At 44.1% G+C, this 22,921-nt stretch overlaps 1 protein-coding gene across 1 annotated transcript in view; it reads right to left on the reverse strand.

The window, feature by feature from the left end:
- The window catches only part of WWP2 (WW domain containing E3 ubiquitin protein ligase 2), a 155,621-nt gene extending 132,973 nt beyond the window's left edge, over window positions 1–22,648 (reverse strand). Inside the window, exon 1 of the mRNA XM_047794004.1 lies at window positions 22,559–22,648. The gene's annotated coding sequence lies outside the window, so the exon portion shown is untranslated. The remainder of the gene's footprint in view (window positions 1–22,558) is intronic.
- Window positions 22,649–22,921: the final 273 nt, after the last annotated feature.

Genomic DNA, 22,921 nt, shown 5'->3' on the forward strand with positions numbered 1-22,921 from the left:
TTCATCTTCAGGAAAATGTCTGCCAAACACTCAAATCTATTAACTTTCATTTGCTGATTTTTTTTAAGTAAAAAATGATATTTCATGGGAAAAAACTATATAATTCAGCTCTCAATTCAAAGAGTCCTACAAGTGCTTTTTCTCAACACATCCATTATATTTCAGTATGCGGGAGAAGTGATTTAGGCGTAGTTCCTATTTTCAACACACAGAATATTAAAAAGACATGTGCACAAGAGCCAAGACTTAATAAAATTAGTCAGTTTCACTGCGTCACCAAGCACATTCCTATGTGAAACTGGCTTTTTTTTGCCTTTTTACTGAGTGTGCCATGGTGAGAAACACAAGACAACAGCCCAGGACAGTGGCACTGCCCTGATTTGTGCTGTGGCACCAACACTTTTCACTCACCGTTGCTCTTGCATGAGTGCAAATGCATCGAAGTTAAAAAGGCAAAGTTGGAGTTCCCGTCATGGCACAGCGGGAATGAATCCGAGTAGGAACCATGAGGTTGCAGCTTCGATCCCTGGCCTCGCTCAGTGGGTTAAGGATCCAGCGTTGCTGTGAGCTGTGGTGTAGGTCACAGGCACGGCTCGGATCCCGTGCTGCTGTGGCTCTGGCGTAGGCCAGAAGCTATAGCTCCGGTAAGACCCCTAGCCTGGGAATGTCCATGTGCTGCGGGTGCGGCCGTACAAAGACAAAAAAAAAAAAAACACTATGAAACTCCTATTCTACTCAACATCATTTATCGCTGCTTTCGTTGTATTTGTACCTGATCTCTTCTTGCAACTCCCTGTTCTAAAGAGCTGTTCAGCCTTAAAACGTGGTTATTAATTCACCATATGACTCTACAAATGGAAGTCTTTTGTATGAGATTAAATGCAGTGACAGAGAATTCACACTGATTTTGACATTTTCCACAGCTGAAGTCAAAGAAGTCTATGCTTTAAGATTTTAGCCAGAACAAAACAAAACTACTTGCTTGCCCTATTTATAACATATAGCCAGTCCAAAAAAAGTCTAAGTGACCAGTTTTTCCCTGAACTAGTCTGTAACAGGCATTGTAGGAGCAGCCGTGGAAATCTCTGAAACGTAGTGGGAAACATACAGGAATACAATACTGCAACGAACACGGGAGTTAGATGACGGCCTCCTGGCAGCATCTGACACAATGGATGACTCTGCGAAGCCTTGAAATGCTTTCTCCTCGGCCTCCCGGACACCACACCTGCCTGATTCTCGTCCTGCCTCTCTGGCTGCTTTTTCTCAGCCTCCTCTGTTGGCTCCTTCTCTGCGGACCCTCTGACCCTCCGAGTGTCCCATAGCTCAGACCCTGCATGTCTTTCCTTGGTGATCCCAATAATCTCATGGCTTTCAATACCACCCATTCACGGACGATCCCATGGTGGTGTGTCTGGTATAAACGTCACCCCTGAACCTCAGATGCTCTTTGTCTACTGATAAAACGGAGCTTCTGACACTTGCCCTCAATCCTGTTCTGCATCTCAGTGGTGAATGACAACTCCTTCCACCACCTGGCTCAGGCCAAAATTCTGGGGCTCATTCCTGCTTCCCCTTTCCCTCGGACACCCCACATTCAATCTGACAGGACATCCCGTCGGCTCTACCTTTAAAACACCTCCCAGCTCCAACATTTCCCTCCACCTCTGCTGTCCCTGCCTTGGTCCACAGCACCATCAGCTCTCAGCGGGATTGTTGTTTTTCCTGCTTCTGCCCTCTGCCCCCTTCAATCTAATTTCTACGTTTAGCAAGAGTCATATTTTTTTATTATGTAATCAAATCATAGCACTCTGCTTTTCAGAAGCTGGAAGCTATCCAGTGGCTTCCCACCGATCTCCAAAGTCCTTGAAATGACACTGAGGGCTTACGTGATACACCACCACATACCCTTCTGACCCCACCTCCCATTCCTCTCCTCCCTTGCTTCTTCCCCCCAAAGCTTCATGGGCCTCCTTGCTGTTCCTTGAACATGCCAGACATGTTACCCCATCAGACTTCTACTTCTCTGTCTAGAATGTTGTCCACATATGCAGTGGAAGTTCCCGCCACAGAAGTGACAATGACAATGCCGGATCCTTTACCACTAAGCCACCAGGGAACTCCCCAAATGTTGCCTTTTTTTTTTTTTTTTTTTTTTGCTCTTTAGGGCCTCACCCACAGCATATAGAGGTTCCCAGGCTAGGGGTCCAATTGGAGCTACAGCTGCCGGCCTACACCACCACAGAAACGCAGGATCCAAGCCGCATCTTCGACCTACACCACAGCTCACGGCAATGCTGGATCCTTAACCCACTGAGCAAGACCAGGGATTGAACCCACAACCTCATCGTTCCTAGTAGGATTCGTTTCTGCCGCACCACGATGGGAACTCCAAGTGTTGCTTTCTTAAGTGGGCCTTCCCTAAGCACCCCCTCAACCCCACCTCTCCACACACACTGTACCCATCTTCTCCAGTTTACCTTCCCTCCTTGGCATTTTCACAGTCATGGGTCATACTGTACTGGTTTATCGTACTTACTGCGTCCCTCCTCTAGAAGGTAAGCTCCATGAGGGCCGAAATATGTGTCCCACCTCTTGGCCCTTGTAATCTACTGTCTAGGACAGTGGCTGGCTTCTAGTAATAACTCCATAAATATTTATGGAACAAATGAGCATCGATTTTCTGCAATTCAAAAGGATGTTTGACTCTGTTAAAGTTGTTTTGGTAAAGCAATAAACAGAACCGCTCTCTTTGACTCATCAGATTGGCAAGAGATTAGAAATCTAACAATAGTGTTGGTAAGAAGCCTCGCAGACTGCTGGAGGCAGTGCAAATGAGACCTCGAGGCAGGTCCAATTAGATGGCATCCGGCCGCCTGTGGGAGCATTAAAGATGCATATATCATACCTCCCAGGATTCTACTTCTAGCTGTTTGCCAAGGAAATTTTCCCTTTTTTTTTTAGGGCCACACCCATGGCTTATGGAAGATCCCAGGCTAGGGGTCGAATTGGAGTTGTAGCCACCTGCCTACACCACAGTCACAGCAACACAGGATCTGAGCCACTTCTGTGACCTACACCACAGGTCATGGCTACCCTGGATCCCTGACCTATGAAGCAAGGCCAGGGATCAAACCGGCATCCTCATGAATAATAGATTTGTTTCCACTGCGCCACAACGGAAACTCCTTGCCGGGGAAAATTTTCCAACAAATGCAGAAGAAGCCACGTGCGAAATTGTGCATCAGAGCAATGTTTATAACAACAAAAATGTGTAAATAATCTATGAACTGATGGGGGAATAAATCGATTGTGAAATAGTTATAAAATGGGATGCTACATAGGTATTGAAATATATGCATTCAATCTACATGTACAAACCCAAATTATAATGCCAAAAGTAAAAAAAAAGGCAAGGGGTAGCCTAAGTATAGTACATAGTATGATGCCACAGGTCTACACTTGAACTTAAAATGATGTTATCCACTGTGGTGGACACACATAAATGGAATTAAAGTGCAGAAGCACGGACGGGAAGGAACCACACCAAGTGCAAAACAGAAGTTACCTCTAGAGTAGTAGAGGAGGGAACATGGGAATTGGAGTGAACAGAGGCCAAAGGAACTTCAACTCTATCTGCAACAGTTCATTTTTTTAAAGGAAAAAGTTCTAAAGCAAATATGGCAAAATGTTAATATTCATTAAATCCAGATGGTGGTTTTTATGATGGTTTGTCATCTTATTCTCCGAACCTCTTCATATGTTTGATCTTTTTCATAATTTAATAATTTGAAGGGAAAAAAAAAGATGGTATCTTGAGTAACGAAGGAAAGACTAATGATTACAAATGAAGCCTTGGGGCTTTTAGCAACAGAGGTTAAAGCACTAAAAGTTAGAAATCCATTATTTATAGACTTTAAAAAGAAAAGTTCCCTGGTACTCTAGCACTCAAGGATCCGGCATTGTCACTGCTATGGCATGGGTTCAATCCCTGGCCCAGAAACTTCTACATGCCATGGGCACAGAAAAAATATATATATATATCTTATACACACACACACACACACACACACACACACCCTGGGACTCTTTCTTTCTTAAAGCAACTCTACTGAAGATAGTTTTTTGCTTTTTTTGCTTTTTAGAGCCGCACCAGCAGCCTATGGAGGTTCCCAGGCTAGGGATCGAATTGGAGCTGCAGCTGCCAGCCACAGCCACAGCAACGTAGGATCCAAGCCACGTCTGTGACCTACACCACAGCTCATGCCAACGCCGGATCCTTAACCCGCTGAGCAAGGCCAGGAATCAAACCTGTATCCTCATGGATGCTAGTCAGGTTCGCTGAGCCACAACAGGAACTCCCTGAGGATAGTTTTTAAACTGGCTTGGAGTTCCCATTGTGGCTCAGGGGTTAACAAACCCAACTAGTAACCATGAGGACTCGGGTTCGATGGGGCTGTCTTTCTAGATCCATTGACAAAATACCAACCTGACACTACAAGTTAAGTATCGTGAATTGCACCTTTCAGATTGGAAGGGAAGTCAGATCCCATCCTAAAGTACCTAAAACCCATGAACTCAGGGCCCCAAACTGGACATGGCTCCTAATGGGCAAGAGGTCCAAACTCCTTCTATCCACTTTAGGAAGCTAATGAAACCTGAAACCCAGAATTTACTCTACACCTATCTCGGCAACACAAATAGATGACTCCGTATGTACACTCAAGTAATTTTTTCAAGTGCTAATAGTGATGAGAAGTGTCTGCATTCAAATCACTCCAAAAAAAAAAAAAAACTAAATTATCAGAAGCCTGGGGCAGGCAGAGAGAGGCAGGAGAATACCAAAGAGAATTCCCTTTGTGGCTCATAGGTTAACGAACCTGACTAGGATATATGAGGATGTGGGTTGAATCCCTGGCCTCAATCAGTGGGTTAAGGATCCGGTGTTGCCATGAGCTGTGGTGTAGGTCACAGACACACCTTGGATCTAGCATTGCTGTGGCTGTGGCACAGGCCTGAGGCTACAGCTCTGACTTGATCCCTAGCCTGGGAATCTCCACCTGCCATGGGTGTGGCCCTAATAGGACAAAAAAAAAAAAAAAAAGATGTGGTACATATACACAATGGAATACTACTTGGTCATAAAAAAAGAATGGAATAATGCCATTAGCAGCAACATAGATGCAACTAGAAATTACCATATTAAGTAAAGTAAATCAGATAAGAGAATGACAAATTCCACATGATGTCACTTATATATGGAATCTAAAATATGACATGAATGAACCTATCTATGGAACAGAAACAGATTCACATACACAGAGAACAGACTAGTGGTTGCCAAGGGAGAGGGGTTAGGGGAGGGAAGGATTGGGAGATTAGCAGATGCAAACCAGTATATAGAGAATGGATTTTTTAAAAATGGTCCTATTGCATAGTATGGGGAATTATATACAACATCCTGTGATAAACCATAATGGAAAAGAAAATAAAAAGGAATGTATATGTCTATATTACTGAAGCACTTTGCTGTACAGCAGAAATTAACATTGTAAATCAAATACATGTCGATAAAATTTTAAAAATATGTATGTCTTACTAAAGATTGTAGCTAAAAACCTTAAGAAAACCTGCTCAACAATAATCCTAGCTTAGTTATTAGGATTTTAGAGAAACACAGACACTAAGTAAAGAGCCAAACACTAGACTGAGACCAACCACTCACTCACAGTTGATCCTCATCAGGTTAGGTCTGAGGGATTTTTCCACATCTATGTTAATCTCATGGGCTTGGGTAAAAGGTACTCATTCAATCATCCAATTGAGCATTTACTCTGTACATACACTGTTTTTTTCACGTTGGTAATACATCAGTGAGTAAAACAGGAAAAAAAAAATTTCTAGCTGTTCCCGTTGTGGCTCAGTGGTTAACGAATGCCACTAGGAACCATGAGGTTGCGGGTTCGATCCCTGCCCTTGCTCAGTGGGTTAAGGATCCGGCATTGCCATGAGCTGTGGTGTAGGTTGCACATGAGGCACGGATCCCGTGTTGCTGTGGCTCTGGTGGCTCCAGCTCCAATTAGACCCCTAGCCTGGGCATCTCCATGTGCCTCGGGAGTGGCCCTACAAAAGGCAAAAAGACAAAAAAAAAAATTTCTACCCTAGAAGATTCTCCTAGTAAAGAGCCAAGAACAGAGTTCCCGTCAGGGCTCAGTGGTTAACAAATGTGACATTCCATGAGGATGCAGGTTCAATCCCAGGCCTCGTTTGATGGGTTAAGGATCCAGCATTGCCATGAGCTGTGGTGTAGGTGGCAGCTACAGCTCCAATTCGACCCCTTGCCTGGGAACTTCCACATGCCACGTGTACAGCCCTAAAAAGACAGTGGGGAAAAAAAAAAGCCAAGAACGATCCCCTCCTAGCTCTGGCAGGAGAAGGGGAAAAGTAACCATTGTGGTATATGTCCAAAGTGTTCTAGTAACCTTGGCCTTCACCCCAGAGAAAAAGACTCTACCAGAGCCTTACCCCAACTGGGGAGGGGAAATTTCCCTAAGGTCCCCTCTAGACTTCTCGTCTCACTAAGAAGGGGAAATAAGTTAATAAACATTTGTAAAGGTCACACCCCAAGGAAAGAGACCCATGGAAAGACTGAGATTTAATCATAAAATTCTAAAATGTTTCCCCTCCCCCAAACCCTGTCACCATAGCATGGCTCCAATAGAGAAACAGTGAATCCACAGCTTACAGCTTAAAGAGGTAAAAGGCGTACACTTTTTTTTTTTTTTTTTTTTGCCACAGTCACAGCATATTGGAAGTCACCAGACTAGGGATCAAACCCGCATTGACCCAAGCCACTACAGTCAGATTATTGGCCACACCCACAGCATATGGAAGTTCCCAGGATAGGGGTCGAATTGGAGCTATAGCTGTCAGCCACAGCAACGCCAGATCCTTAACCCACGGACTGAGGCCAGGGATCAAACCCACCACCTCATGGTTCATAGTTGGATTCGTTTCTGCTGCGCCACGACGGGAACTCCACACGATCAGATTCTTAACCCACTGTGCCACAGAAAGAACTTCAATGTGCACTCTAAGAAAGCATTCTGGAGTTCCCGTCGTGGCACAGTGGTAAACGAATCCGACTAGGAACCATGAGGTTGCGGGTTCGGTCCCTGGCCTTGCTCAGTGGGTTAACGATCCGGTGTTGCCGTGAGCTGTGACATAGGTTGTAGACGCGGCTCGGATCCCGAGTTGCTGTGGCTCTGGCGTAGGCCGGTGGCTACAGCTCCGATTCAACCCCTAGCCTGGGAACCTCCATATGCCACAGGATCGGCCCAAGAAATAGCTAAAAAGACAAAAAAAAAAAAAAGCATTCTTAGGGAAGACCAGAACTACAGGGGAGACAAAAACAAGGATTATAGAGTAATCTGAGGCCTCTGGTACCTACAATCACAACAATCGTTAAATACAAATCAAAGTTCCCTGGTGGCCTAGTGGTTAAGGATTCAGTGTTGTCACTGCTGTGACTCACGTTGTATCCCTGGCCTGGAAACTTTCACATTCTGCAGGTGCAGCCAAAAAAAGAAAAAAGGGAGTTCCCGTCGTGGCGTAGTGGTTAACGAATCCGACTAGGAACCACGAGGTTGAGAGTTCAATCCCTGACCTTGCTCAGTGGGTTAACGTTCCGGCATTGCCGTGAGCTGTGGTGTAGATTGCAGACTCGGCTCGGATCCTGCGTTGCTGTGGCTCTGGCGTAGGCTGGCAGCTACAGCTCCGATTCGACCCCTAGCCTGGGAACCTCCATATGCCGCGGGAGCGGCCCAAGAAATGGCAAAAATAAATAAATAAAATAAAAAATAACCCCCCCCCCCAAAAAAAAGAAAGGAAAAAGGAAAAAGCAGGTACAAAATACACATATTAAGAATGTGGAACAATTTCAAAAGGTACAAAATACACAAAGTTGGAATACCCAAAGAGAGAACAAAGGAAATAGGCAAAGTAATAATGGCCAATAATTTCCCAAAATTAAGAACACACCAAGCCACAGATCCAAGATGCTCAGAGAACACCAAGCAGGATAAACACAAAAATCAAAAAATAAACTTAAAAAAGAAGTGAAAGGAAAGTGCAGTGAAATATTTAAAGTGCTGAAAGAAAAATCTGACCAACCTAGAATTTTGTATCCAATGAAGTTATCCTTCAAAGTGAAGGAGGAAAAAAAAAAGACTTTCTCAAACAAAAACCTGCCTGAAGGAGTTCCCATTGTGGCTCAGCAGTAATGAACCTGACCAGTATCCGTGACCCCTAGCCTGGAAACTTCCACATGCACATTTGAATTCTCTGGAGAGCATTAAAAAAAAAAAAAAAAAAGCACAGTGATGACCAAACCTCAACTTCAGAGATTCTCATTTGATTAGGAGTCAAGTGGGGGCAGTTGTGTTCTTTACAAGTTCCTCAAGTGGTCCAATGATCCTATAGGAAGTTGGGGTGAGAAGCACTGGATTAGAATCAGTTGAGACCTCAACTAATTAGACTGCACTTCAAGACTTTAGCTCTATCAGAATGTTCGAGGCTAAACTAAAATTATGCAAAAAAAATGCAAATGAAAATGGGGCAATATGTATGTAACTCAAGGAACAGAAGGAGGAGCTGTGTCAGGAGTGGTTCCAAGGAGACTAAGGATTGCACCGCCATCCTTGATACCAACTATTTTTTAGAGTCTTCCAGGAGCTTTCAATAAACATGACGGATTAAACACACATATTTATCTCTGCTCCCTTCTCAAACCCCATCAAAACGTCAAAAAAGAAACACAAAAAATATAAACCCAGTAAAATGAATGGAAAAGGAAGCAAGAGAGATAGCAGCCACGTTACGGAACATGGGGAGTGAGTTGAAACCAAAACGTAACGGTCTGTGATTAGGGAAATGGGGCTAAAAACAGGAGGACTGGTAAAAAGCCTATATGGGAAAGAGTCCCAGACTCCCCTCCACCCAGTTCAGCTAGGCAGCCACCCCTCCTTAATCCCAAACAGGAGAGTTACATTTTAGTCTCTGGAGAGATTAAATCAGATCTGAGAACTGCAGGCACAGATGAGGGTGCGGAGAAGGCACCATATTGATCCAGGAAGAGAAGAGAAAATCTGTATCATCAACTACGAGGGGTCACTGTCCCCCATCCCCACTCACCTGACCACACAAGTATTTGATGAGAGCCCCAAATATTAAAGCCAGACATCAAAACAAAGAGAAAAAAAGAAGTCCATGGATAAGCTGAGCCTAATATACATAAGGAAATGCAAGAGACCCAGAATAGCCAAAACAATCTTGAAAAAGAACAAAGTTCGAGGCTTCACATTTTCTAATTTCAAAATTTACCGAAAAACCACATTAATCAAGACTGTGTGGTACTGGCATAAGGAGAAACACATAGAGTAGCAATACAGAACTGAGAGTCCAGACACAAACCCACAATGATATTCAACTGATTTTATAAGAGTGCAAGACAAATCAATGGGAAAAGAATACTAGTCTTTTCAACAAATGGTGGAAAACCAGATATCCATGTGTAAGTGAAGGAAGTTGGGCCCTTCCCTCAAACCTTAGACAAAAATGAATTCAAATTGGATCAAAGACCAAAACAGAGGAGCAAAAACTATACTGGAAGTTTCTGGCACAGGAGATTAAGGATACAGCACTGCTGCAGCTGTGACACAGGCCACAATGGTGGCACAGGTTCAACTCCTGGTCCAGGAACTTCCACATTCCATGGATGTGGTGAAAGAAAGAAAGAAAGAGAAGGAGGGAGGGAGAGGGAGGGAGGAAGGAAGGAAGTAGTAGAGAGAGGGAGGGAGAAAGGAAACCATAAAACTCTTAGAATCAACCACTGAGGTCAATCTTCATGATTTTATATTAGGAGATGGTTTCTTAGATATGACAGGAAAAGCACAAACATTGGAAGAAAAACTATGTAAATGTGACTCCCAAAATTTTAAATGTCTGTGCTTCAAAAGATACCATCAAAAAAAAAATGAAAAGATAGCACAAAGAATGAAAGAAAATATTTGCAAGTCATGTACTGATAAAAAGACTTGTATCCAGAATATATCAAGAACTTTTATAAATCAACAATGAAAAGACAAATAATCCAACCAAAACAAAAATGGGCAAAGGATATAAATAGACATTTCTCCAAATAAGATAAAAAAATAAACAAATAAAACATAAACAATAAACATGAAAAGATGTTCAACATCATTAGTCACTAGAGAAATGGAAATTAAAACCACAATGGTTCACACAAACCAAAATGGCCAAAACCAAAAAACATACAATTACAAGTGCTGGTGAGAATTTGGACAAAGTAGAATCCTCATTCACTGCTGGCAAGAAATGAAAAATGATGAGCAGCTTTGGAACAGTTTGGCAGTTCCTCAAAAAGTTAAACATAGAATTACCAAAACGACTAGCAAATACATTTATAGGTATATTTCCCAAAGAACTGAATTGTATGTCCACCAAAAAAAAAAATTATACACAAATGTTCATTGCAGATTATTTGCAGTAGCCAGCAAGTGGATAAATCAACTGGTAAATGGATAAATAAAATGTAGCATATCCATACACTGGAATATTATATGGCCATTAAAAGGAATGGAGTACTGTTTTCACACTGCATTATGGATGATCCTTGAAGACATTATGCTAAGTAAAAGAAGCCAAAGCAAAAATCTCAATTATTATGATTTCATGTAAATGAAATATCTAAAATAGACAAATCCATGAAATAGAAAACAGAGTACTGGCTGCCCAGGGTGGAGGGTTGGGGGTTGGAGTGTCTGTTAAAGGGTACAGGTTTTCTTTTCAGGTGATAAAAATGTTCTGGAATTGGACAGTGGTGATAGTTACACAACTCTGTGAAAAACTAAAATCTGCTGAATTGAACACTTGAAGGTGGTAAATTTTAACTATATCTCAGTTTCGTTTTAAAAAAACTCATCATTAAATATAATAGAGGTCAAAGAAAAGCTCAAAACAATTCAAAGAGATAAAATGTTGCACCCATGAAACAAGAACACAAAGTAATTTTAAAGGGAGGGAGGGAGGGAAGGAAACTGGTTGGTCATTTGATACAAAGAATAAGAAAACACTCCTGGACAGTTCTTACAGCACAAATGAAGCTGATTAAGTAAGGACATATCACAAAAAGTAGAACCAAAAGAAAAAGATTGTAAATAGGAGAGAAAAGAGTTTTTAGTAGATTCATTTAAAATGTCAAATGTCAGACTTATAAGTAGATTCAGAAATAGAAAAAAAAAAGAGAGAGAGAGAGAGAGAAAGACATTTAGGAAATGTTACAGATTTTTTTTTAATTTAAGGATTAAATTCTAGACAGAAAGAACCTAACTTAGTGCCCAGAATAATGAATGGAACACACACACACACACACACACACACACACACACACACTAAGGCACAAGGTCATGAAAGTTCAGAGCATGAGAACAAAGAATATACCAGCTTCCAGCAACATTTAAAAAGAAGAGGAATCAGCATGGCATCAGACTTCTCAACAGCAACTCGGGACGCTAGAAGACAATGCAATGCTCTCAAATTTCAGAAAAATTATTTGCAATCCAGAATTCTATTACCAAGGAAACCATCAGTCAGGTACGACAGGAAAGCAATGAAAGCAATGATATTTTCAGATTTGTAAAGTCTCAAAACACTGCTTCCAAAGCTCACTTTCTCAGGAAGCTACTGAAAATGTGCTCCGGGGAAGTAAACGGGAAAGTTGGAGGATAGTGGGTATTCACACGGCATAGACAAAAGGAATTCCTAGATTAACCATGATGAGCAATCCCAAAGCATTTACCTAAAGAGCAACAAGTGCAGATTAGAGAGTTTCTAAGTGTCACTTCTAGATGAAAGACAGGAAATGGACAAAATAGAGGCATCTGATTGCATTGAACAAAGTGTTGTTTTAGTTCTATCACAATGTTTAAACAAAAAACAGACTCGCAGACATAGAGAACAGACTTGTAGCTGCCAGGGAGGAGGAGGACTAGGGGAGGGATGGATTAGGAGTTTGGGATTAGCAAATGCAAACTAGTGTGTACAGAACAGAAAAATAACAAAGCCCTACTGTATAGCACAGGGAACTATATTCAATATCCTATGATAAACTATAATGGAGAAGAATATTAAAAAGAATATAGACAGATAACTGAGTCACTCTGCTGCTCAGCAGAAATTAACATTTTAAATCAACTATACCTCAATAAAAAATTTTTTAAAAGACTGGGAGTTTTCTTTGTGGCACAGCAGGTTAAGGATCTAACATTGTCACTGTAGCAGCTTGGGTCACTGCTGTGGTGTGGGTTGAATCCCTGGCATGGAAACTTCCACGTGCCACAAACGGGGACCAAAAAAAAAAAAAAAAAGAAAGAAAAGAATGTGTGGGTAGAGGTTAGCGATAAGTACATAGAAAATTATGCAAATGGAAAAAAACAGGAAATGTTGAACTCTAGTAAAAATAAAAACTGTATAAGAAAAAAAACAATCCTAATACATTATATGGCTCAGGAGTGAAAAATAATAATCAAACTAGCATGAACAATTTATTCTATTTTTCTTTCTTTTTAGGGTTGCACCTGTGATATGTGGAAGTCCCTAGGCCTGGGGCTGAACTGGAGCTGCAGCTGCAGGTCTATGCCACAGCCACAGCCACAGCCACAGCAAACTGGAGTCGCATCTGCAACCTAAGCTGTAGCTTGTGGTAATGCCAGATCCTCAGCCCACAGAGCAAGGCCAGGGATTGAACTCACATTCTCAGAGACAATGTCCAGTCCTTAACTGCTAAGCCACAATGGGAACTCCAATAGCGTGAACAACTTAATCAATATTTGTGATGTGGCTGTAATAAGTCGGGGGCAGAAGCGTGTGTTTGTGGAGACGGGCCAGGGAGAGAGCTGAATCCTTATCTTCAATGGTTAAAAGGCAATAGATAGTAAATCTGACCAGCTAAGAACTGACCACATAAGGATGCCATTTAGAGATGCAGAACTCAATCCCAGAAATGAGCTCCAAGAATTCAAAGTCACTGACTCGGAGTTCCCGTCATGGCACAGCAGAAACGAATCCAACCAGCAACCATGAGGTTGCGAGTTTGATCCCTGACCTCACTCTGGTCAGTGAGCTAAGGATCTGGCATTGGTGAAAATAAGTAAATAAAAATGTTTTAAATCATTGCAATTTTCACTTAAAATTTTTTTAAAAAGTCACTGACTCTACGGAACAGGAATCAAGAACAAAAAAGGAGTGAAGCCGTGAAGTGCTGTTGCATTTTAAGCCATGTACTGCTATTTGAGATTCTAATACATGTGCATGCATTATTTGGGGCATAAATAAAATTTAAAGTCAAGAAAGGAAAAGGGTTCTCTTCAAATCAGGTTACAGGATGATGTCCTCATTTCATTTTTACAAGAGCATCCCATCTGTATTTAATTAGCATAGTGGATTGAATTGTGGTTCCTACAGAGACACGCGTACATGCTAACCCCTCTGGAACCTGTGAATGGGACCTTACTTAGAGATAGGGCCCTTATAAAGGTAATTAAGTTAAGGATCTCATCCTTTAGGGTGGCCCAGTGCCCCTACAGGCGACAAAACAGACAAGACAGGGACCCAGGAAAGATGGGCACGAAGCACGGGTCAGACATTGGAGTCTCACAACCCCAAGCCCACAAACGCCTGCAGCCACTAGCAGCCACAAAGACGGGACCTGGAGCCTGCTGACACAGGGGACACCTTGACTTTGGACTTCTGGCCTTCAGAACTAGAAAGAAATAAACTTCTGTGAAACCATCGAGTTTGTGGTCATCTGTTACACACATAAGGAATTGGAAATAGGAGCGACAAAGGCTTTTTTAGAAGGTGTGGATTTCATAAGAGGCTGAAGCTGGAGGGCCTCTCCAGCAACACATTCTCGGGGCCCCCGACTCCCACATCCACCCGCACATAGGCCCCACGGGAACTTCCCTTAAGAGATAACCCCTGCACAACAAATCAACTATACTTTAATAAAAGAAGAAGAGGAAGAAGTAATGACCCTTGCAGTCACAGGGGGCTGTGGTCTTGCTGAAGGTGTTGTCCGTTTCTTAATTGTGACTCCAGGTACAAGTCAGAATCCCAAATGCACCATTTCATTACCTTTTAAGAAACGAGTATTTTTCATGCTCTATTCAGAACAGTATGTTGATGCCACTACTAACACAACAGTCGATCAGCCTTTGAGAATTTGAGAACCCTGTTCCAGTGACAAATGACAGAATGAAGCAAGAAGGGCCACAAGAGATGACACGCAGCCTCCCTCTGGTCTTCAAATGAAAGCTTTGCCATCTTCCTCCTCCTCTTCGCCTCCCTTTCCCTTTTCTACTTTGCTAGGCCCTCCCTCCCCTCTGATTTCTTCCTTTTTCTTGTTGTGACACAGCCACGCCCTGTGTGGCTGCTGAGCCACCACCAAAAGGGTAGCCACCCTCAGCTCAGAGTTAGACTGTGGCCCAGCCTCAACTACCAGCTGCCAGGGCCTTATCAGCTCTGCCCAAAAGGGAAGAAACAGTGCCCGTACATCTTTACTTTTAAATAAGAAACCCCCCCCCCGCCCCCAAAAAACTTTCATTGCCTGTAATCCACTGGCTGTTCGAAAAGAAGAAGCTACCCGGCGTTGCCGTGAACTGTGGCGCAGGATGCACATGCAACGTGGCTCTGGGGTGGCTGTGGCTGTGGCTGACAGCTGCAGCTCCGATTCAACCCCTAGTCTGGGAACTACCATAAGCCTCGGGTGAAGTCCTGAAATTGAAAAAAAAAAAAAAGAAAGAAAAGAAAATATTCACTAAGGTAGTAATTACTGAATCCTTCTCATTAGTGAAATTAAGCATCTCAAGGGCCCACCCACTGGTTCACAGTTTCCAGAGACATCCAGGAAGACAACAAAGATTTACCAGAGTCCTTTTTGGTTAAAATATTTGAAATACTTGAGCTCAAAAAAGCAGGGTCATTACTTTTCAACATATTCAACTGGAAACAATAGAGGAAACTGAATAACACACAACAAGAGTTCCTGTCGTGGTGCAGTGGTTAATGAATCCGACTAGGAACCTTGAGGTTTCCCTGGCCTTGCTCAGTGGGTTAAGGGATCTGGCGTTGCCATGAGCTGTGGTGTAGGTCGCAGACGCGGCTCGGATCCCGAGTTGCTGTGGCTGTGGCGTTAGGCCTTCGACTACAGCTCTGATTCGACCCCTAGCCTGGGAATCTCCATATGCCACGGGAGTGGCCCTAGAAAAGGTAAAAAGACAAAAATAAATAAATAAATAACACACAGCAGCCAGAAAAGAAAAGATGGTGGCTACTGTCACCTGCACCAAAATCTGGACTTGATCTCAACAGAACACAGAGGAAAGGATGCATGGTTGATTCTTTGTTATTTTTTATTTTTGTTGAAATATAAATCACAGGCCACGAGCTCACCCTTTCAAAGCATACAATTTAGTGAGATTTAGTATATTCACAGAACTGTACAACCATTCCCATTATGAAATTCCAGAGCAGTTTCATCAACCAAAAAGAAACCTCACACCCACTAATAGTTGTTCCACATTCTTCTTTGCTCACCAGAGCCCCTAACCACTCATCCACTCTCTGTTTCTACGGACCTGCCTATTCCGGACATTACAAATAAACAGATTCATGCAACATGTAGTCTTTTGAATCGGATTTCTTTCACTAAGCGTAATGTTTTCAGGACTCACCTACGCTGTAGCATGTACCCTCAGTTCATCCTTTTTTCAGCTGAGTATATTCCACTGTATGGATAGACCACATTTTGTTTATCCCATCATCAGTCAAGAGATAGCTCAACATCTGTATTATGAGGATGGGTTGACTCTTGAAGGCAGGGTAAGACTACAATGGTTGAGGGCCCCTTCAGCAAGAAGGCAGCCTGTCTTCTGGCTCTACCTTTTCCAGGTCCCTTTGCTACTCCCTGAGCCAGGGTCAGGGTCCTGAGCCAGGGTCAGTCTTTCTACAGATGCTCATAGACCCTACTCTGTGGCAGGCCCTGGAAATACACAGCAGAATTCGAGGGGGCCCCAGCAAGGGAAGCTCAGCTATCTTTCTCTGAGAGACTCCATTGCATAAATACTCAAAAGAGTTTTTGGCAGGAGAAAGCAACCACAAGTCAGAGTTAGCAAGCGACGGCTCTTGCAATATCTGAAGTACCTGACTGCTCTTATCATTCAACTTCAGCCAGAACCTTTCAGAGCAGTCATTCTTTTGGCAACACAGAGGTTTAACCACTCACTAGCCATTGAGTGGTACTGGACAGGCTACTTATCCTCTCTAAATTTCAGTTTCCTCATCTGTGACATGAACCTAACAGTGGTACTTACCTTAGAAGATTATCTTAGGGAATAAATGAGTTCAGGTAAGCAGCTAGGATATACTAAGTGCTTTTCAAGTGTTAACGACAAGCGAAACTTGTTCTTCTTGATGTTGAAAGTCTAGGCTCTGAGATTCCTGAAATTCTTGACCCAGCTTTTTTTTTTTTTTTAGGGCCGCACCTGTGGTACATCGAAATTCCCAGGCTAGGGGTTGAATTAGAGCCACAGCCTCAGCAACGTCAGATCCCAGCCACATCAGCGCCCTACACCACAGCTCATGGCAACACTGAATCCTTAACCCACTGAGCAAGGCCAGGGATCAAACTTGAGTTCTCACAGGTACTAGTCAGGCTTCGTTTCCACTAAGCCACATGGGAACGCCTTGACCCAGCTTTGAGTCAAGAAACCACTCAACAACTGATTGTGAGTCGAAAGGACCTGTGTAGCAGATGAGGCAGGGAAGAGTAAAAACAACCCACCAGCACCAAGACTTTATTTTTAATTAGCCTGCTGTAAAAATAGGCAGTTTCTTTTTTTTTTTTTTCAGGGGCACACCTGCAGCATACGGAAGTTCCCAGGCTAGGGGTCAAATCCAACCTACAGCTGCTGGCCTATGCCACAGCTCATGGTAATGCCAGTTCCTTAACCCACTGAGTGGGGCCAGGGATCAAATCTGCATCCTCAGGGATACGGGTCAGATTCATTTCCACTGTGCCACAATGGGAACTCCCGAGTTTCTTTTTCTTTTTCTCTTTTTTTTTTTGGTCTTTTTGTCCTTTTTAGGGCTGTGCCCGAGGCATATGGAGATCAGAGGTTCCCAGGCTAGGGGTCTAATCGGAGCTGTAGCCACCAGCCTACGCCACAGAAATAGCAACGCCAGATCCTTAACCCATTGAACAAGGCCAGGGATCGAACCCACAACCTCACTGTTCCTGGTCAGATTCGTTTCCACTGTGCCACGACGGGAACTCCTCCTGAGTTTCTTACTTGTAAGTACAGATCCATCCTCTAACCACTTCTTGAAAGACGTGGATGAGAAGGGTCTGTTCAAAACAGTCTTCCTTTCCTCACACTCACGCTTTTCCAGTTTTTTCCAACACGAATGCTTCTTTCTTGGACCCTTTGCTCTGTCCAGCATTGGGTTACCTTCCATAATCCAGAGATCCATATTGAAAAACAATCAAACAGAACTGAACTTGGCCCAACAACATGCACACAAAGACCAAGCCCATAAACAGCAAGGGGGAGGGACCATGACGGTCATGGAATTGGAAGCCCAGTGGAATTATAAGCTGGGAATAAAAGAGACTGGGAAGCAGTTCGAACAACAAAACAGGAAGCAAAAGGCATGGGTGACACACAGAGGAAGAGGACCTGCCCTAGGTCAGGCCTGCTAATTCTTGGTATTTGATATTTTCCTAGAAGTAACGATTCCCACTTGACGTAAATCACCAAATGTCTGTTTTCAAGCTGGTGGGGGAGAGGCAGGAGCAGGAGACGAGAGCCTTCTCAAAAAGATTCCAGTTGGTTCTCTTGAAGAGAAACAAGGTCTTCCCTTTTGTCCCTACCTCTCAGAAATTCCAATGTGTAATAGTCTGAAGCGATTCAAAGTCACTCAAAAGCAGCTCACTGATTTGATTCCAGGGGAAGTTGATGGGCATGCATCCAGGACTGCCTATGTTACTGAAAGAAGCATCAGATCTGGACTCAAAAGGCCAAGATTTAAATCCCAGGCTTTCCGTGTCTTAACTCCATGACCTCATGTAGCTCACGTCACCTCCATGAGGCGCTGTTTAGTCTATAAAACAGCAGGATGCCTGGCATGTTAGGGAGAACCAATATTTTAAACATTAAAAAGCCATTACCCATCCTTTCGGGCTGTCTGTCTCCTTCCCATCTTTCTCGGAGGTCTCTAAATTGGTTGCCAACCCAGAAAGCCCGACTAATTCCAGAAACTGGGGCTCAAATTGATTTCGGCAGCACTACAAAGACGCACGCTTCAAAGAGTCGCCTCCTTAGGACAAAATGAAACCCATTAGCTTGTGGTTTTCAAAAGGGTCTTTAAATGAAAAGGGAAAAGGAGAGAAAACCAAGTTCCCTGCGATGTACGACAATGCTTTGCCACACTTAAAATGCCTCCTGGTGTAATGGCAGAAACTAAGATTTTGTCTCAAAATTGAACTTCCAGCAAGAAGCTCTCCTCTTGGGTCTGTATCCACATCACGCGGTAAGTGACCTCGCCCAGTCTCTTGACTCTCTATTCCATCCTCATGCTGATCCCTTCCACGTGTACACGTCCAGCCCCGGCCGGGCTCCAGACTTCCCTCTCTGAGTGCCCATGACACCCTCGCCTGGATTTCTGCTGGGCATTTTACAGTCACTGGGCACAAAACCGTGCCCTGGTCCTCTTACACTCGCCCCATTTCAATGAAAGGCAATTCCATTCTTCCAGGGGTTCCCACCCAAGACTCTGGAGTCACAGTGACTTCTTTCCTCGTACATCCCACCTCCACCCACCCTGCTGGCTGTACTTCAAAATATACCCAGGTCTGATCATTTCCGCCCCCTCCATCACTACCACCCGGCCCATCCTTCCCTTGGACGGTGGCAGCAACCTCTGATCCTGTCTCCCTGCTGCAGGATGACACGTGTCCATTCTGCGGCTCGAAACCCTCCAACGGCCCCAACTCAGTGAAAATCAACAGCCTCACAAGGGCCTGCAAGGCCCCCACCAGCCCATCTTTTCTCTTCCCCCAGTACCTCTGTGACTTCTTCCTCTCCGTCACCCCTTACTCACACCCTCCAGCCACCAACCACTGGCCTCCACCAACTTGCCAGAGGGCTGTTGAGCTTGCTGCTTCCTCTGCCTGGACCGCTAGGTCCCCATTTAGCCACACGCCTTCTTCCTTCAGATCTTCACTCAACCATCTCCCGCTCAGCAAGACTTTCTAAGGACCCTGTTTCAAAGTGCAGCGCCAGCCAATACTTCACGGCCTGCCTCCCTCCTTCATTTACAACATAAGGTGCACTCTACTCAGTTATTTTGTTTCTTCTGCCTTTACCCACTAAAATTTAAAATCCACAAAGGCAGGGATTTTCACCTTCCTTGGGTACTACACTCCTGGTGCTTTGAATAGCACTGTCCAACATAATCTTTAATTTCCTAGGAATTATTATTATTATTATTATTTGCTTTTTAGGGCCGCACCTGTGGCATATGGAGGTTCCCAGGCTAGGGGTCAAATCAGAGCTACAGCTGCTGGCCTACACCACAGTCACAGCCACAGCCACAGCCACAGCAATGCCAGATCCTTAACCCACTGATCGGGGCCAGGAATCGAACCCGCAACCTCACAGTTCCTAGTCAGATTTGTTTCTGCTGCACTGCAACAGGAACACCTCTAGGAAATATTTTAAAAACTAAACTCAAAAAAAAAAAAAGGGGGGGGGGGAGTTCCTGTCGTGGCGCAGTGGTTAACGAATCCAACTAGGAACCATGAGGTTGTGGGTTCGGTCCCTGCCCTTGCTCAGTGGGTTAATGATCCAGCGTTGCCGTGAGCTGTGGTGTAGGTTGCAGACGTGGCTCGGATCCCGCGTTGCTGTGGCTCTGGTGTAGGCCGGTGGCTACAGCTCCGATTAGACCCCTAGCCTGGGAACCTTCATATGCCTCGAGAGCGGCCCGAGAAATGGCAAAAAGACAAAAAAAAATAAAAATAAAAACTAAACAAAGGAAATTTCAATTCTGTTGTACTTAGGGCAATAAACTTTAATGCTACCATTTATAGCATATAAGTACATTACATTTATAAGGTCATTTATATAATCTTTTTAAAAATTAATGAGAAATTTTACCTTTATTTTTCTGTACTATGTCTTCCAAAATCTGGCATGTACTGTATAGTCATAGCCTATCTCCTGTACTTGGCAGCCCCATGTGTCTAGTGACTACGGATCTGAACAATGAAAACTCTAGAACAATGCCTGGCAGAGAGTTCGTGCGTATAAATAGCCACCGAATGAAAAAATAAAGAGGCAGCTATGGTATAGCACAGGATTTTCTAAACTTTAGTTACACTCCATATTCACAATTATTGATATAACCTGTACTATTTTCCCCTTAAAATGTCATCCTTTGCACACTTGAAAAAAACATTTTTTTGAAACTTTACATTGAATCTAAAAATGGAAAAGAATAGGTCCAAGGATAAAAGGCCTGGGCATGAGTCCCTGCTCAGTCATTCACGACTTCTAGATTCTCAAACAAGGACTTCACTAAGCCTCAGTTTCTTCAACTGCAGAATAGGGACAATTTCAACCTTCAGAGGATCATAATGAAGATTGAATAAGCTCTTTTTTCTTTTTTTTGGGGGGGAGGTGGATGTGGAAGTTTGAGGGCCAAGGATCAAACCCATGTCACAGCAGTGACTCCAGCCATAGCAGTAACAATGCCAGATCCTTAATCTGCTGAGCCACCAGGGAACTCCCATAAGCTTTTTTTACTATGGGAAAGTAGTCACTAAATAAGAGATTGAGAAGCCAACCCAAGCCAACCCAACCCCACACCTATCATTTTCTTATAGACCAAACAACAAAATGGCAAGCTCATTTACCAAGAAGAAGAGGCAGGACTCAGATTCAAATCTCTTCTCCACTTACAGGTCTGTGACCTTTATAAATTCATTTATTCACCAAAAACTTACCAAGTGCCCATAGCACACCTGGCTCCAGGCTAGTTGCCAAATAAGCCAAATAAGATATAAACCCCGCCCTTTGAGGAATTTGCAGTCTATCAGAAAGAAAGAGAACAGCAGACAAGAAAACACAAAAAAATTGTCAACAAAATCCAGTCTTCTGAGATCTGTTTGTTCACTGTGAAATGAGAATAAACATCTTCCTAATCTAACTCCCAGGGCTGTCACAGAAATCAATTTTTAAATGTTTGTCAAACATTCTAAAAACTTGAACTCAAAATACATTAGCAAGGTACTTTTTTTTTTTTTCCTACTTGGAACCCAAAACAACTCCAGCTCCTGGGACTGTCCAGTTTGAACATTCACTTCTATTACATCACATCCATGAAATGCATTCCACTTTTGCAAATGTTAGTAAACACAAGAAAAAGCGGGTGAACAGCCTTAACACAGGTATTTAATCTCAAAATCATGATCCAGGTCACAGTTCTATGGAACACAACACAGACCTTTCAGTCATGCTACCTAGTTACAGTTTGTCAAGATAAGCAGTCACATGGCAAAGGAAACTGAATAATTTAAACTCAAGAAAGAAAAAGTCATAAAGCAGGGTAGGTAGATACCGGCCAAGGTTACTGCAGTCGCTGTTAGGTGAGGTAATGCTGGGATTGGACCGTGCTCAACAGTTTAAGCTAAAAGCCATTTTACAGCCAGAGCAAAGTGCCCACGCTCTTTTCTTAAGCCCAGAAGTTGATCTGATCTGTGGAAATTTCAAAGAAAGATGATCTGAAAGGCTAGGTTCTCAAGAAGGAGAAACCCTACCCAAGCAGGACTAAGTGGGCGTGACGAAAGCAAAATGATCAAGATTCTCTGATCCCTTCTGAAGTTTAGAAACTGAATGGGACCAAAATCAAAGTCTCGGGTACCAATCATTGCCAAAGAGGAAAGAAGGAAGAGGCGCTCAAGCGCGGTTCAGGCAGCATCCTCCTCCTGATTTTTCCTTCTTTCCTTCCATGTCGTTCGCCAATTCTCAGGCGACCCATTCTAGCTCAGTCCCAAGTTGCCCCTTCCTCCTGTCCCGATCCCGCCACAAAGGTCACTCCTCTTCATCCCTGGCACCTAAGATGCTTGTCCCTTCCAGGAGGACTTGCTGGCCACCGCACTTAAGCGTGCCTTAGCGCCCACCTCGGAGCTGCCCCCGCACCGCCCGCAGCGCGCCCACCCCGCTCGGGCGGGAGCCGGGACACCCCTCCTCGGAGGCCGGAACCGCCGCGCCAGGCCCCTCCCACAGGAAGCCACCGCCCCCCGGCGCCCGGGCCGCGCCGCCCCTGGCCCACCCCGCGCTGCCCGCTGCCCGCTGCCCCAGGCCAGCCCCGCGCCCCCGCCAGCCTGCCCGCCGCGCTGCCCCGCGCCGGCGCTCGCTACCTGACGGGACCACAGAAGCGGAGCCCAACTCCTCTCCCACTTCCGCCTTCGACCGCCCGCTCTCGGGCCAGGTCACGTGACCACGCGTGGTCACCTGACCCGGAAGAGGCTGGCCGTACCTGCAGGTGTGGGCAACCTAGGCCAGGCCTGGGAACCTTTAGCCAGAAAGCCTTCTTATCCTTTGTATGTTTAAAAATGGGAGGGTTTTCCCCTCGTCAGATGGTACCCGAGCAATCAAGTAAATTGAGGGCTCGATGAGTGCCAGGCGCTTCATTTACTCCTCCCATCGAGCCCAGGGGCGTCTCTGTCAGCCCCATTTCACAGGTGAAAGGAGGCTTTCAGTCAATTAAGTCAGCGGTTAAT

The sequence above is a fragment of the Phacochoerus africanus genome, chromosome 8 (assembly GCF_016906955.1).
Source record: "Phacochoerus africanus isolate WHEZ1 chromosome 8, ROS_Pafr_v1, whole genome shotgun sequence".
Lineage (NCBI taxonomy): Eukaryota > Metazoa > Chordata > Mammalia > Artiodactyla > Suidae > Phacochoerus > Phacochoerus africanus.